The following is a 15,258-nucleotide window of genomic DNA, read 5'->3' as shown; positions in this document are numbered from 1 at the left end:
ACCAAGAAGGAAGACTGGAACACAGAAGCACAAAAAATGGAGAGACATTATGTGCTGTAAATTGTGAACACGCTGCTTTAGGGCTGATTGGGTGTGTTGAGTTCAATCTTCCAATGCAGAACTCAATCAACTGTTGCTCTCATTTTGAGTTGAGCATTGGGAAAGGCCAAGTGATGAACAATGCTTCTTGAAAGCTTTTTTATCAAGAGGTTTTGTGAAGATATTAGTTTGTTGATCTTAAGTTGGTACTTGAAGAAGCTATTTTTTATTCACACACATGCTTTCTTATATACTTAGTATAAAGAAGCACTTTATAATGCACTAAACGATTATACCTTTGTTGTCCATATGAGAGAGGCATTGGTGAAAATGAAAGTTGTCCAAGATTAAAGAGGAAATCATGGAGCCAAAAGATCTGTTTTGAGGCATTTATTTAGTTTCAATGGAGGACAAAGCAACATATCCTTGTTTTTTTGCTATTATATTGGATAGTTCCTTCAACTAGCATAAAACAATATAGATTTAGATGTATCATAATCATCATTAAAGCTATTGTCACAGAATGCCAACAAATTGAAATTATGTGTTGTTCCTCCTCCATATGTTAAGCTAAAATTGTGTGTCCTCTAAATATATTTGAGAATAAACTTGGCTAATTATCAATGTTTTAGAACAATAGTAGAAAAAGACAAATTAGGTTGTGAGCAAACTATATATAAGACTGCCAATAAGGCTTTTAAATGGGGTGGAAGATTCTCTATGTTGCTTTCCCAAAACACAAACTTCACAATCTGATAAAATGAAAGAAGTAAAAAGAGTGTAAGCTCTTGAATTTGAACTTCTTGGGAGGTTACCTAGCCTAGTATTATTCAAACCTAAGGACATTTAACTCCAAATATCCTAAGACTCTTAACTGATTGGAAAAGGAGGTGTATTATTATTCATGGGCCTTTTCCTTATATATTTAAACCCTATTGATTGTCTCTCAAGTCGTTCCCTTTAGTTGCTTACAATTTACTACGTTTCCCTACAAGTTCATACCCTCGTGAACGGAAGCTAAGAGCTGCAACTCTCCCAAGAACCCTGCTCTCTTGACACCCTACCCCTCGGGTAAAACCTAACCAAAGCAAATTGAACCAAATGTCAATTAACATGTGGTGTGATTCTCTTAACTAACTAATAGAGTCGGACCCAAGACCCCCTTTGATACCAAATATAAACCACAAATTTTTCCTTTCCAATTTGTCAGCTTACCTCGTTTATCTGACCGACACTTCCTTGGACTTATGTCGCGAATGTGACTTCAGGTATCAAAAATTACCTGTCGACCGGTCCTTACGGACACTCTTTCCTTACTACCACGATGGCAAGAGGTCAATATTGCTGGTTCCCTTTATCAGCCTCTCTTGTTCAAGTGTTAGTTTACTAGGCTTAGCACATGTACTTAGCTAGATGGACATAAGGTAGGAACTCCTATGTGTTTTTAGCTGAGCATACTCGGCCTGGCTCTTAGTTCTCTTTTATTTTGTGTTGCACTGGCTTGACAAGAACCCTCGCATATTGAGATTAGTCCCTCAATATCGTTGGATGATAGCTTACCATGTTTGCTAAACACCCTTGCTATCATGCCTTTTGTGTTAGTCTCATTTCGGTCCCAAATGTTATTTATGGAAAGTGTCTAGATTCGCTCATTTGGCATATCTACGGAATGTAGAGATTGGCCTAAACACAATGGTGTTTGTCCCATGTTTAAATTCACAATCTAACACCATTCCATATTTAATAAGTTTCGAGTTTGTCCTAGAGACTAACTTCTGATACTAAGGGAGGCTTGGGGTGAAAGCCCAAAGCGTGTGTTCCTCAAAGGGGGGGGGGGGGGGGGGTTCCAAATGTATAATAAGGATGGTGGGTAGGTCGAGCATGGCTGATCAACCTAAGGCATAGTCTAGCTTCTACTTGCGTGCCTGTCCTTGTTCTATGTCTGGCTTGGGTCTAAACCCAAGCTCCACACCATGCTAGCTGGTGGAGTATCCATATCCTCGCATTAGGCCACCGGTATGCTAAAATAGCGCCAAACTCTATTTAACTCCATTTTGCATGATGGTCCTGGCATTGGGATGCTGGTTGCTATAGGACTGTTCCAAGTCGCTCCGGGCCCCTGTCCCTACGCTCCTTGGGCTGCATGCTCAGGAGTTGCTCTGTGGTTTGGTTTCGTCACTCCTTGGCTCCGTGCTTGGGGGTTTTGGCACCATTCCTTCGTTCAGTGGCTCAAGACCCTGAACCTTGGGTTCCACACCACTGTCCTTTGGACACGTGGAATATGACACGTGGCATGTGTCACGTGGCATAAAGAGGGTTTAGGTTCTGCTTCGTGGTGTTATCCTATGGTAAATCACCATAGGATAAAGGGTCAAAACCACGTACGCTACATTTGGTATCAGAGGATGAGTCTCAACGAGTACTATTCAATGAGATTGGGCAACTAGTCTCATTGCATACCCAGAGATGAAAACGATGATCCGAGTGGGTACACGTTTGGGTGCAAAGACTTCGCAATCATTCTTTGGGTATGGATTTGGTTACCGTTTGTACCGTATTATATGAGTTTGCGTTTGGGCTCGTGAGTGAGGCACATTAGCAACTCGAAGTTATACTTTGAGTTGGCAGGTTGAATGTAAGTCTATCGATGGTTTCGTTGGTTCCGTAAGTTGTTCCATGTACCATGGGTGAAAGCAAACCTCCCTGGGTTTGCTATGAGTGGCAAATAGGCTAGTCCGTAGCTATTTAGCACGGCAGTAGTGGATTCTTCCCAAGAATGATTATGAGTGGATCAATTAAAATTGTAGGGATTAGTTTATTGGTTTAAGTAATCATTGCTGTGCTCTCTCATAAACTTTTCTTGGATTGAACTGAAGGCAATGCAAATGCAAGTTTGAGGTTTAGTTAAAGATGAGACCGAAAAGAGAGTTGTTAGAGACGGAGGATCAAATACGTAAATCATTTTTTCTTCTTGGAGAGATAATCTATAACGAGGTATTAACTCATTGCTCATGTTCACATTATACAATCAAGAGTCCCTACCTTAATGCATGTTGGTTATGGTGGTCTTACAAGTGGTGAGTTGTGGGATGGATAGCAGTGAAGCACTATACCATTTTGTCTAGGCTTGCTATTGGAAAACTTGGGTTACAATGTTTAATTCTTTTCCAGGGAACCTTGCTATTGCTCCTTGTGTAGTATGGTGTTGGATTAGTTTTGAGATTGGTCAGAAAGAGAGTGGCATGAGCTTGTCTGTGTTGTGAACAAAAGTTAGTGGTATTAAGTGTTATAAATCTCTATTGGTGGGGTGTGGCATTTATGTTGCATTTTGTCGAATTGAGTTGACACTTGATATTCACATAAACCTTTGTAGTAGTGATATGGGCATTGCTCATAGTGTTGCTTGATTGATGATCAAGTCATTATGATTTATATCATATCCATATGATAATGAGCAATGTGTTTACGAAGTTGCTTGGGTAAATGATGATCAACCCCAAAGTGGTTGATGGAGAAGCTAGTCTACTTGCACGAAGTAGCATTGTAGTAGCTTTAACTGGATTCTCAATGGTGGTCCATTATGCTAAGCTTAAGTTGGCACCTTGTTTCCTTGAGTTTGCCCATTAGGTGTTGGAAAAGGGTTATAGAATTCACTTGCTATGGCTTGTCAGTTGATCTGTTAACACTTGGAGTAAATTGTTGGATAGAAAAGGTGTGTAGTTGAGGCATTAACATCACTAGCACTAGTGTTGGTGGAAGTGGCATTGTTATTTCAAGTGATGAGGAATTTTCCTTCGACCTTGATTTTCCATGTCATTTTTTTTGTTAGTGTATTAAGCTTCATATTGGATCTTGAAGGTGGTTGAAGAAGAGTGTTAGTGCAATTTGGATATCCGAAGATATAGTTTTCGTGATCAAGCCTTGGATGTTCATTTTGCACTTTAGGAATGTCGGTGTTGGATATCGGTTAGATGGGCAAAGATGTTCGATGCTTAGACATATTGTTGGATCATGAGAATTTGTGTTGAGATGAACCTATATGAAGTTGTAGGTAGGAGGAAGTTGGTTGAGTCTTGAAAGTTTGCAATCCTGGACTGAGAGTCATTCTTTCTTTAGGATGGGAAATTTTCCACAAATTTTCTTAGACTTCTTTAATGGCTGATCTGTTGGTCACTTTACCAAAAACCATTCCGTTTTCGTAAGCCAATACAAACTAGTGAAGAGGTTGGAGTTGACTTCGGTTGGCTTAGATCTTAGTAGGTAGTTTGTATGATGCGGCCCAAAAGGGATGCTGACTTTTGGGGCTAAGGCAATCGAGTTGAATAGAGTCTGAAGTTGATGTAGAAAAGTGGCCATTGCGCTTTTCTAAGAAGGGTGACCCTTGTGCCTTTCTTTTGTAGCATTATGCTCGGTGGCAGGTTGCACCTTGCATTTCACTAAGACTCTATGAGAGTAGTGAGCTCTCGTTGATCTTGACTTAGTCTTGGTAGCCCTGCGCCTTGGCTGAGGATGGTGATGTCCAACTTAGTTGTTTGAGGTTGAGATGTTAGTACCCGTACTATAGCTTTATCTATGAAGAGGTTGTGTACCGATATGAGTCCATCTCATGGTCTTCACTTTAGTTTCGACTGAGTGTTGATCACATAGCTAGCCTCTTCAAGGCATGCTCAGAGCTATTGACTAAATGCATTAGTGAGCTTATTGTGGTTGAGTTGGATTCAAGTGGTCATTTAGTTTGTGCTTGTCTATGAATTTTTATTTCGTACCTAGGGTATCATGTTCATATTGGACAAGTATATAACTTGATGACAAGAGTTGGTGTTTGGGTCTTGTGAAGGCAAGTTGAGGAGTGATTGTTAGTTGTTTTGCAACTAGTGATTACTTGTAGACTTCGTCAAGGACTTGCGTTGCTCGATGATGATTTAGCAGTGATGGGCTTGCTTTACCAGATGGTGTTGCGGAGGATCGTGTTGTTAGACTTACATGAGTTTTTTATGTTGGCATGTCGACTCTACCTCTGTTGATATCATTTGGTTACATTTAGTCTGTAGTGTTGGATTTCATTGAGTCTTGGACGTGATGATTCACTCCTTGAGGGAGTGATATCTATAACTGAGTTTGCTGAAGGATTGGTCTCAGATACTGACTAAAGTATCTTCGACTTTGGTTAGCTTGGTTGCTAGAAAGTTTTGGGTGGTGATTCACTCGTGCTTTCTTTTAGCTTTGTTATGGTGTTGATGGCATTGAAATGATGCCTTGTCATTGACATTGTTGATATTGAGATTCGAATGAGATGAGATGTCTCTCTGAAAAGATTGATATCAAGTTTCATTAGTCTCGATGAAGACAGTGTTGATGATTTGGCTTTAGCTTTGTGTTGTTAGCATTTATGCATTTGCTAGTTAGCAACTGTGTTAACGTCAAATGAATTGAGTGGCAAGTTGAGTTAGTTGTGTTCTAGACAAGATTGCTTAGTTGAGGTTGAGCTTTAGCTTTTCCTTGAAAGATGACTTAGTCGAGGACTATGCTAGCCTAATGAGGAGAAGAGTTAGTGATTGGTATTGAAGTGATTGAATCCTTGTTGGATTTTAGTTGAGATATATCGATCATTGATGATTCTTCTTGTGCTTGTTATGAAGTGAGTTATGTCTTACTATAGATGGATTCATGGAAGATCAGTTTGGTGATCACTTGTTGAGCATAGTTTCGTTATACTTAGCTTTTGGATTGATGCAAACATACTCTTCATTAGCTTTTGTATTATAAAGTTTGGCTTGTGGATGTGTTGAAGAGGGTATTGTGGGTTGTCCATGATTTCTTCTTTAGCATTGAAATTAGTTCATGCAAAGACTCGTGATCATTATTAAGCAAGACTTGGCTATAAACTTCTTCAAGCTTTTGGTTCCTTGAGTTTTTATGCTCATTTCTCCATTTGCTAGGAGTTGTTGGGGAAGGCATTTTAACTCCTAGCTTTGATGTTGAAGTTAGTATTTGCATCTAGCAATAATTGGTGATGATTGACTATCATCTAGGATAATTGATTATCCTTGTCAAAAGTTTTGCTTGATTATTGTTGGTATAGAATGATTTGCTATTCTTCGGGATGGTGGATTCCTTCTTAGACGATGATTTTGCATCTCTTTATTGATGGGATGATTGATGATCTTTCATGATGGTTAGTTATTTGTTTTTATGGCTTATGGCTTTTTGCAATACCACATGTTCTTTGTGGTTTGCTCTAGATTGGTCTCTTGGGTTTGAGACATCGGTGGGATGTTACTGACACTTGCTTTAAGCAACTCTGGTTCCTTGGTATTGTTGATCGGGATCTATTTAGATTAGCTAGTGCAATGGTTGATATGAACAAGAGTTTGTTTGCTATACAACATTCATTTTGTTCTGTTGATTATTACTTGAGTTAGTTCTAATAGATTAGGATGTTATTTCCTTTGGGTGATACATTCGCGAGCATTGTGCTTGTCAGTTAATGATACTTTGTGTTCTTTGAGTTATCTTTAGTAAGTTGTTTGGCATACTGTCTACAACCTTCGATAATTAAGTTTTCTCATTAAGTTTACTTGATGATATACTTGCTATTGCATTTTGTTGGATGGTGAATCCTATGTTTTCCAATGATAAGTGATTTTGGTGGTTCCTATACTCTAATACTAGTTTATCAGATGATAACTTACTTGGAATACTTTTGTGTTCTAATCTAAGATATATTCACTAATAATTAAGTCACTAAGATATCATTGTCTTTGACTTTGATATTGTCTATCTATTGATCTTTGAGTTTGGGCCAGTAATGGGTAGACTGGCTTCGGCACTTCGTGTGCATGGTGAAATCTCTAGTCATGGGGTAGCTACTGTTGACTGGTCACATAACCCACCTCTCTATCAATGTTCCTTATTCTGTTGAAAGGGCGTGACCGCGCAAACAACTCTAACTACCTGTTTACAGTAGTCTATCTAAACCTTACCGACAGGTTTGGTTTCTTTGCTCAGGAGTGTGTGGCCTTTGGCTTCTCTCTCTATATCCTTGCAGGCAGGGCCATATCACACTTTTGTAGCTGGATGACACCCAAAGCAGCAAGGGTGGCTGACTCCGTTGGTCATTTCCTTGTCGGCGACGGCAGGAAGGTGTCTAAGCTAGTAGCGCATCCGCGTTAGACAAAGAGGTTGCCTCCTAACTCATTTAAGTTGGTGCATTTCTCACATAGTGTGAGTACCGTGAACTTTTTCTAGAGTTGTTTCCTTGGCGATTTTCCCTAAAGGGGGGAGAGTGTTGCGAATATGACTTCGGGTATCGAAAGTTACCTGTTGACCAGTCCTTACGGACACTCTTTCTTTACTGCCACGACGGCAAGAGGTCGGTATTGCTGGTTCCTTTTATCAGCCCCTCTTGTTCAAGTGTTAGTTTAGTGGGTTTAGCACCTGTACTTAGCTAGATGGACATAAAGTAGGAACTCCTATGTGTTTCTAGTTGAGCATACTCGGCCTGACTCTTAGTTCTCTTTTGCTTTGTCTTGCACTGGCTTGATATAAACCCTCGCGTATTGAGATTAGTCCCTCAATATCACTGGATGATAGCTTACCGTGTCTGCCAAACACCCTCGCTATCATGCCTTTTGTGTTAGTCTCATTTCAGTCCCAAATGCTATTTATGGAAAGTTTTTAGATTCGCTCATTTGGCATATCTACGGAATGTAGAGATCGGTTTAAACACAATGGTGTTTATCCCATGTCCAAATTCACAATCTAGCGCCATTCCATATTTAGTAAGTTTCGAGCTTGTCCTAGAGACTAACTCTTGACACTAAGGGAGGCTTGGGGTGAAAGCCCAAAGCGTGTGTTCCTCAAAGGGGGGGGGGGGGGGGGGTTCCAAATGTATAGTAGGGATAGTGGGTAGGTCGAGCATGGCCGACCAACCTAAGGCATAGTCTAGCTCCTGCTTGGGTGCCTGTCCTTGTTCTGCGTCCGGCTTGGGTCTAAGCCCAAGCTCCACACCATGCTAGCTAGTGGACTGTTCCAAGTCGCTCCGGGCCTCTGTCCCTACGCTCCTTGGGCTGCATGCTCAGGAGTTGCTCCGTGGTTCAGTTTTGTCACTCCTTAGCTTCGTGCTTGGGGGTTTTGGCACCGTTCCTTCTTTTAGTGGCCCAAGGCCCTGAACCTTGGGTTCCGCACCACTATCCTTTGGACATGTGGCATATGACACGTGGCATGTGTCACGTGGCATAAAGAGGGTTTAAGTTCCGCTTCGTGGTGTTATCCTATGGTAAATCACCATAGGATAAAGGGTCAAAACCACGTGCGCTACAACTTAGCTAAGCTCCCTTGCCAAGGTTTTTGCCTATGGTACTAGCTCTTACTTGGTTTCAGCTACTCACTGCACGAGCAACGGAGTGTTAGCCATCCATCTTCATATCAAGCTTGCAAACCTAAGTTTGCGGCGAGGTGATGCACTAGAACCCGACCAACTACAAGGAAGCGTTGGATGCGGCTATCAAGGTGCATTTCAATAATAACCTGTAAAAGGGGAACACAACGGGGTTGGGGTTCACATTTAGCAAAGGGGCCAAACCAAGGGGAACATATGGCAAAGAGAAATTCAAGAAGTGTTTTTCTAAAAATGAGTCCTTAGGGTTCCAGAAAGGTAGATCTAGTGGCCAGCGAGCAAGTACATAGGGGAGTCACGCAAAACGAGACAAACCCATGGATAAAAAGATCAAGTTAATTAGTAGCGTGAGAAACAATATATGCTTTAATTGCAGTGAAGTAGAACACTTTTCGAGGGAATATCCCTATTTGAAAAAGGCCAAAGCCAATATAGCCATTAAATTGGGTGAAATCCAAATTGAGGTACGTGATCCAGTAACTAACTCAAAGTTACTCATTACAAGCAACTTTGGTAGAGAGTCGTTCGTGACATTTACTAACCCTCCGAGGGAAGCTCGAAAGTAACTTTGTTATGATCCTTATTGACACGGGTGCTTCAGATAATTTTGTAGTCTGGCAAACTAGACTAACAGTGCAGTAGCTAGGTGAACCAAGGATTATAGAGTTTGTTCAAGGTAGCCAAAACACCGATGAGGTACTTCGACAAGCGAGAGTCAAAGTAGAAATATGGAAAGTAGACATAGATTTCACTGTGTTGGAAATGGCAGGATTTGACGTAATCTTTGGGATGGATTGGTTCAATTAGTTCGTAATAGCCCTATATAGACAAAGTAGGAATCTTGTGGTACTGGCGAATGCCCGGGGAGAACAATCCAGGGTGGAGGACTAAGATCTAAAGGTAGGGCAAAGTAAAGCCAAAGACTCCTGCTTAAACCTGGTGTCCACGAGAGGACAACTCACTAAAGGAACTAAGGCAACATTTTTGTGCTTACTCTCGGTGAAGAGTGACAAAAAGATGGGAACAGAAGAAGTACCTTTAGGGATTCAACGGGTGTTAGACCAATTCCAAGATACCATGCCGGAGGAGCTATTAGCGGGGTTGCCCCTCGCACTACCAATAGAACATAAGATTGAGCTGGTTGAGGGTGCTAAGATGATGGTTCGTCCACCCTATTGTTTGAATGAAAAGGAACTCGAGGAGCTCAAGCACTAACTAAAAAAGTTAGGGACAAAGAGTATGTTATGTTGAGCAAGTCACTGTATGGGGTGCTGGTGTTATTTATGAAAAAGAAAGATGGATCTATGTGCATGTGCATAGATTACTGGTTGCTCAACAAATATATAAAGAAGAATAAATACCCTTTACCAAGAATTGAAGACTTGTTCGATAGGTTGGGAAAGGCAAAATACTTCTCAAGGATTGATCTAAGGTCAAGATACTACCAAATCAGGGTAGCAGAAGAAGATATTAAGAAGACAACTTATCGGACAAGGTATGGGAGTTTTGAGTTTTTGGTGATGCCCTTTGGGTTGTGCAATGCGCCTACAACGTTTTCGGCTTTGATGAACCACATCTTTGTACCCTATCTGGATCACTTTGTGGTCATTTATATTAACGACATTTTGATTTATAGCAAAACGCTAGAGGAGCATGCCGAACACTTGACGAAGGTGTTTGAAAAATTAAAGGAACACAAGCTGTATGCTAAAGAGAGCAAATGTGACTTTGCTTAACAAGAGTTAAAGTTTCTCGGGCATGTGGTGGGCAAGGACAAGGTCAAGATGGACCCTAAGAAGGTCCAAGTGATCTAGGAATGGGAGCAACCATTGAATGTACATGAGTTGAGGGTGTTTTTGGGGCTATACATGCAATTACTACTGAAAGTTTATTAAACACTATTTGAGAGTAGTCCTACCTTAACGGACCAAATGGGTAAAGGGAAGATGGTATGAACAGTGGAATGCGATGTGGCATTTGTCCACCTCAAAGGGAAGTTGAGGAAGACTCCCGTGTTGGCATTATCAGACTTTGGTAAAGACTTTGAGGTAGAAATAAATGCTTCGGACTTTGTGTTAGGCGCAGTTTTGAAGCAAGACAACCATCTAGTGGCGTTCTTCTCGAAGAAGTTGGATAAGGCTCAGCAAAAGTGGCTTGCCCATGAGAAGGAATTATTTGCGCTAGTCAAGGCACTCAAGGAGTGGTGACATTACCTTGGGAGGCACTTCAAAGTTTACGCAGATAATGTGGCAATAAAACACTTCTTCTCGCAGGCCGACCTAAGAGGGAAACAAAGTCGGTGGGCCAATGCTTTGGCCGAGTTTGATTGCGAGATTTTTGTATAAACTTGGGAAGAGCAACATCATGGCAGATGCTCTAAGTCAAAAGGCAAGCTTGAAGTTGGCGATATTTAGCACAACAGCAACATTTTGGGATGATGTGCGGATAACATATGAGAATGATGGTCTAGCACAAGAAGTGTTGATGAGGAACCAAGAGGCACGAGAAATTCACTAGAGAGGTGAGTTGCTAACAGAAGAGAAAATAGGTTATACTGAACACAATGGACTCATCTATTATAAACAGACGAGGGTGTATGTTCTAGAAGGGGAACTAAGGAAGGTAACCTTAAAAGAGTGTCATGACGGACTTCTTGCGAGACACAGCAAAGTGCCCAAGACAATAGGGTTATTCAAGGGGAAGTATCACCAGCTAGATATGGCTAAGGATGTCCAAAACTATGTAAAGACATGTCCAATATGTCAACAGGTCAAAACCGTGACTAAGGCTAGTGGGGGCTTGTTACAAAGCATCCCAATTCCAAATTGTCCATGAAAATGTTTTACGATGGACTTCATCACGAGACTCCGGGTTTGATGCAATATTCATGGTGGTGGACCGATTTTCAAAGATGGCACATTTCATACCCATCACAACGGAAGTGGATGCGGAAGGTGTGGCAAAGTTGTTCTTCAAATAAATGGTTTGAGTGTGGGGAAGGCCAGACGAGATTATCTCAGATCAAGATAATATCTTCACCAGTAGGTTCTGGAGAACTCTTTTGGAACAGTATCACACCAAATTGAAATTCAGCACAGCCTATCACCCACAGATAAGTATTGGGTATTAAGTCAAGTTTGATGGCACTAACACTTCTTGACAGATGGATAAACGGAAAGGATGAATAAGTAGCTGAAGGATTATTTGCGATACTATGTCTCGGAGGACCAGACTGATTAGGTAAGTCATTTGGGACTTGCGGAAATGTGTTATAACAACTCACAACACTTGAGTATTGGGGTGAGTCCATGGGAAGTCATCAATGGGTGAGCTATTAAAGGTTTTGTGGAACTCAGCATGGCCGAGTATCATGAAGAGTTACTTGCAATGAAGGCATTCACGGTGGAAATACCAACATTTGGAATCTAGTGAGGGATTCCTTGGAACAGGCTCAACAAAGGCAAACCAAGTATGCAAACCAGAAGCGCCAGGACGTAAAGTTCAACTCTGGGGAGAAGGTGTGGCTGAACACCAAGAACCTAAGGCTACCAAGTGGGATTAGCCGAAAGTTGACTCAAAGGTAAAAATGCATGTATTCCTAGAAATGAACTGATCTTGAGTTCCTTAAAGGAATATGAAGTCAAGGCCATCCTTAATGCACGCAAGAGAAAGTGACAAAGACGCAAGGTGAAGGAGTTCCATGTGATATGGAAAGGATTTCCACATTGCGAAGCAATTTGGGAACCGGAGGAGAACCTAGCAAACGCGCGAGATCTATTGGAGGAATTTCTGCAAAGTAGAACTCTATGTACTTATGCAAAGTTCAATTAAAAGTATCAATTTGTAAAGTTGAGCAATGGCATATGTTGGGACCCAAAGGCATGCCGAAGGTTAGCTAACTAGCATGGGTTAACTAAGTTGACCAGGCATAGGGAACTACGCCCGATTCCTTGTGGGGATGTCGAATCCGTAGACGTATTCTACGAAGGTTGGGTTTGAGTCCTAACCCCCTAGTAAGCAAAGTTGGGTTCAAGTCCCAACCCCATACTAGGGTGTGGTGAGGTAGGGACACCTATATTCTGTTGTCATGGGCTCTTAGCTGGGGAGGTTAACTTAGGCACACCGCTAAATGGGGGGATACCCCCAAAGACATGGTCAACAAGTCATAGGATTATAAAAGAGGGCATCGAAATTCTTCTGTGGGTGGTGGAATTGTAAGGAACCAACTCCTTAAGGTATCGTACGCTAAAGGATCTCTAAAAGCATGACCGAAATGATAAAGAGTTCATCGGATGGGACTGAGTTTGAGATTGAGTCCAAGACCGACTTTGAGACCAAGTTCGAGATAGAGTCTGGGATCGAGTCCAAGGCTGACACTGAGACCGAGTTCGAGACAGAGTCCGAGATCCGAGATCAGGTCTGAGACTGAGTCCGAGGTCGAGTCCGAGATCGGGTCCAAGGTCGAGTCTGAGATCAAGTCCAAGACCGAGTCCGAGGTCGAGTTTGAGATCAAGTCCGAGATTAAGTCCGAAACCAAGTTTGAGTACTAATACAAGTCAAGGGGTGAAAGCCCAAAGTGTGTGTCTCCCAAGGGGGACTGTAGGGGGTTCCAAAAGTATAGTAGGGATAGTGAGGTTCGGGAATCAATCTTGAAAGAACTCTTCAATGGTGCTTCCAAACTGACTTGAGGTTGAGACTGAGGCCGAGGGGCCTTGGGTGGGAGTGAGCATGGACTTGGGTGGTGCCTGAGGGGCCACCCCAGGAAGTGCTCAAGAGCAGCTCCCACTCTCAGAAGGGAAACCGACTGTGGTGTTCTCAGCTCATGTGGAGTGGTGCCTTACTTGAGTACCATGCAGCTCATTAGTCTTTACCCTACCTAGGGGCTTGGGCCTTCCCTTTGGGATGGAAGTGAGGGAGTAAAGGTACCTATACCGGGCTGTTAGGCCATGGTGTTTCCCTCCCACGTCCCAGAGCAAGTGTTGCACTCAAGGCTTGGGATTTAGAGGGTCCCATAATCAAGTCTTATGGTACCAAGGGATGTTAGGAATCTAGAGGCTTGGTGTGTTTGGCTGCTTGTGCCTGCGGGGAGTGTAGCTGAACCTTAAATCTAATCTAACCCTGGGAGGGGGATTGGGAGAGATTTGGGAATCCGTAGATGGATGGTTAACACTCTGTTTCTCATGTAGTGAGTAGCTGAAACCAAGTAGGAGCCAGTACCATAGGTGGGAACCTTGGCGAAGGAACTTAGCTAAGTCCAAGGAAATGTTGATCAGATAGATGAAGTAAATTGGCAAATTGGAAAGGAAAAATTTATGGCTTACAAAGAGTTTAGCTTGTCACCATGCCTTCTAGAGTTATAAACTTTTAAAACTTAAATGACCACATACCTCATTGTTGTTTTTGTTGGCAGTGCAAAAGTAATGATTATAGACTTCTCATTTCCCAAGTAATAAAGATTACCTTTTCTTGGAGTTGTTGCTATGATCACCCCAATATTAGCATTGATGATAACACAAGAGTTAAAATCAAATAAAGTTTGTTACCCATTACTTACCATATGTGCAATAGAATAGAAATTAAGTCTTTATGTAGACTAAGAGCATGCATGACTTCTGTGAAGACAACTAAGGTATTTGTGGCTGGGACTTGAATGTCACCAATACCAACAGCCTCATGTTCACAATTTCCCCTAAATTGTATAATATGTTCTTCAAGATAAGATTTGTAGTGAACAAAATCTTCTTTGTCCCATATAAAGTAAGATGTAGCACTAGAATCCAATAGAAAATGAGTTGGTTTCTCATGGATTTCTAATAAGAGGTGACTAATTGTTGTGGCTATATTTGCTTCTTTAATCAACTTCTCATAATTTATAATAGATTTAGAGGATTTGAGATTAGTAAAATTTTTCATTTCTTCTTGTATTCAGAGGTAATGTGAGAGCCTTTTTGGCAATACTTACAAACTTGACTCTTTTTATCATTGTTAGCATCCTTCTTTTTGTATTTGAAAAAATCTTCTTGCATTTTGCCTTTTTGTTTGGAGGCTTTTTGCTTGGAGCTTCTTAAGTACAATACCAACTCTTTAGAGTCTACCATTCTAAGGTCTTTTCCCATTACAATTTCTTCCCTGACAGAAGATATGGTTTGGTTAAGCTTTAGTTTATTCACTTGCATCAAGTTGTTGCAAAAGAATGAAAGAAATTTAGTAATACACTCAAAAAGAAAAATAATTGAAGTGGAACTAGAATTTTGTTGTCAACTCCAGAATGTAAAGACTTTTCATATCCTTAATGAATTTATCAAACTTCTCATTCTTATTCCATTTCAAGATAATCACCTATGAGACACAAATCCCTAAGCCCCAAGTGGAGCTAAAAGGGTGCCACATGATAGTGGTTGAAGCGGAAGCCAAACAAGCATAACATGTTTGGATTAAAAGTTACAACTTGAAAAGGCAAGAGCAAGAGTGGAACTCCCAAGAAACAAGCATGAAACAAGTAATATGTGAGTCTTTAGAAAAGGGACACTAGAGGACCTGAGATGGAGTCCAAGATGGATTTAAGATAGAGTCCAAGATGGACCCGAGATGAAGTATGAAATGGATATGAGATGGACTTGAGATAGATTCTGAGATGGAGTCCAAGATGGAGTTTGGGATGGAGTTTAAGATAGACCCGAGATGGAGTTTGAAATGGACCTGAGATGGAGTCCGAAATGGACCCGAGATGGAGTACAAGATGGATCTAAGATAGACCTAAGATAGAGTTCGAAATAGAGTCCAAGATGGAGTTTAAGATAGATCCGAGATGGAGTCTAAAA

Source organism: Selaginella moellendorffii, unplaced genomic scaffold, assembly GCF_000143415.4.
Source record: "Selaginella moellendorffii unplaced genomic scaffold, v1.0 SELMOscaffold_24, whole genome shotgun sequence".
Taxonomy (NCBI): domain Eukaryota; kingdom Viridiplantae; phylum Streptophyta; class Lycopodiopsida; order Selaginellales; family Selaginellaceae; genus Selaginella; species Selaginella moellendorffii.
Note: the sequence above shows the minus strand (reverse complement) of the source record.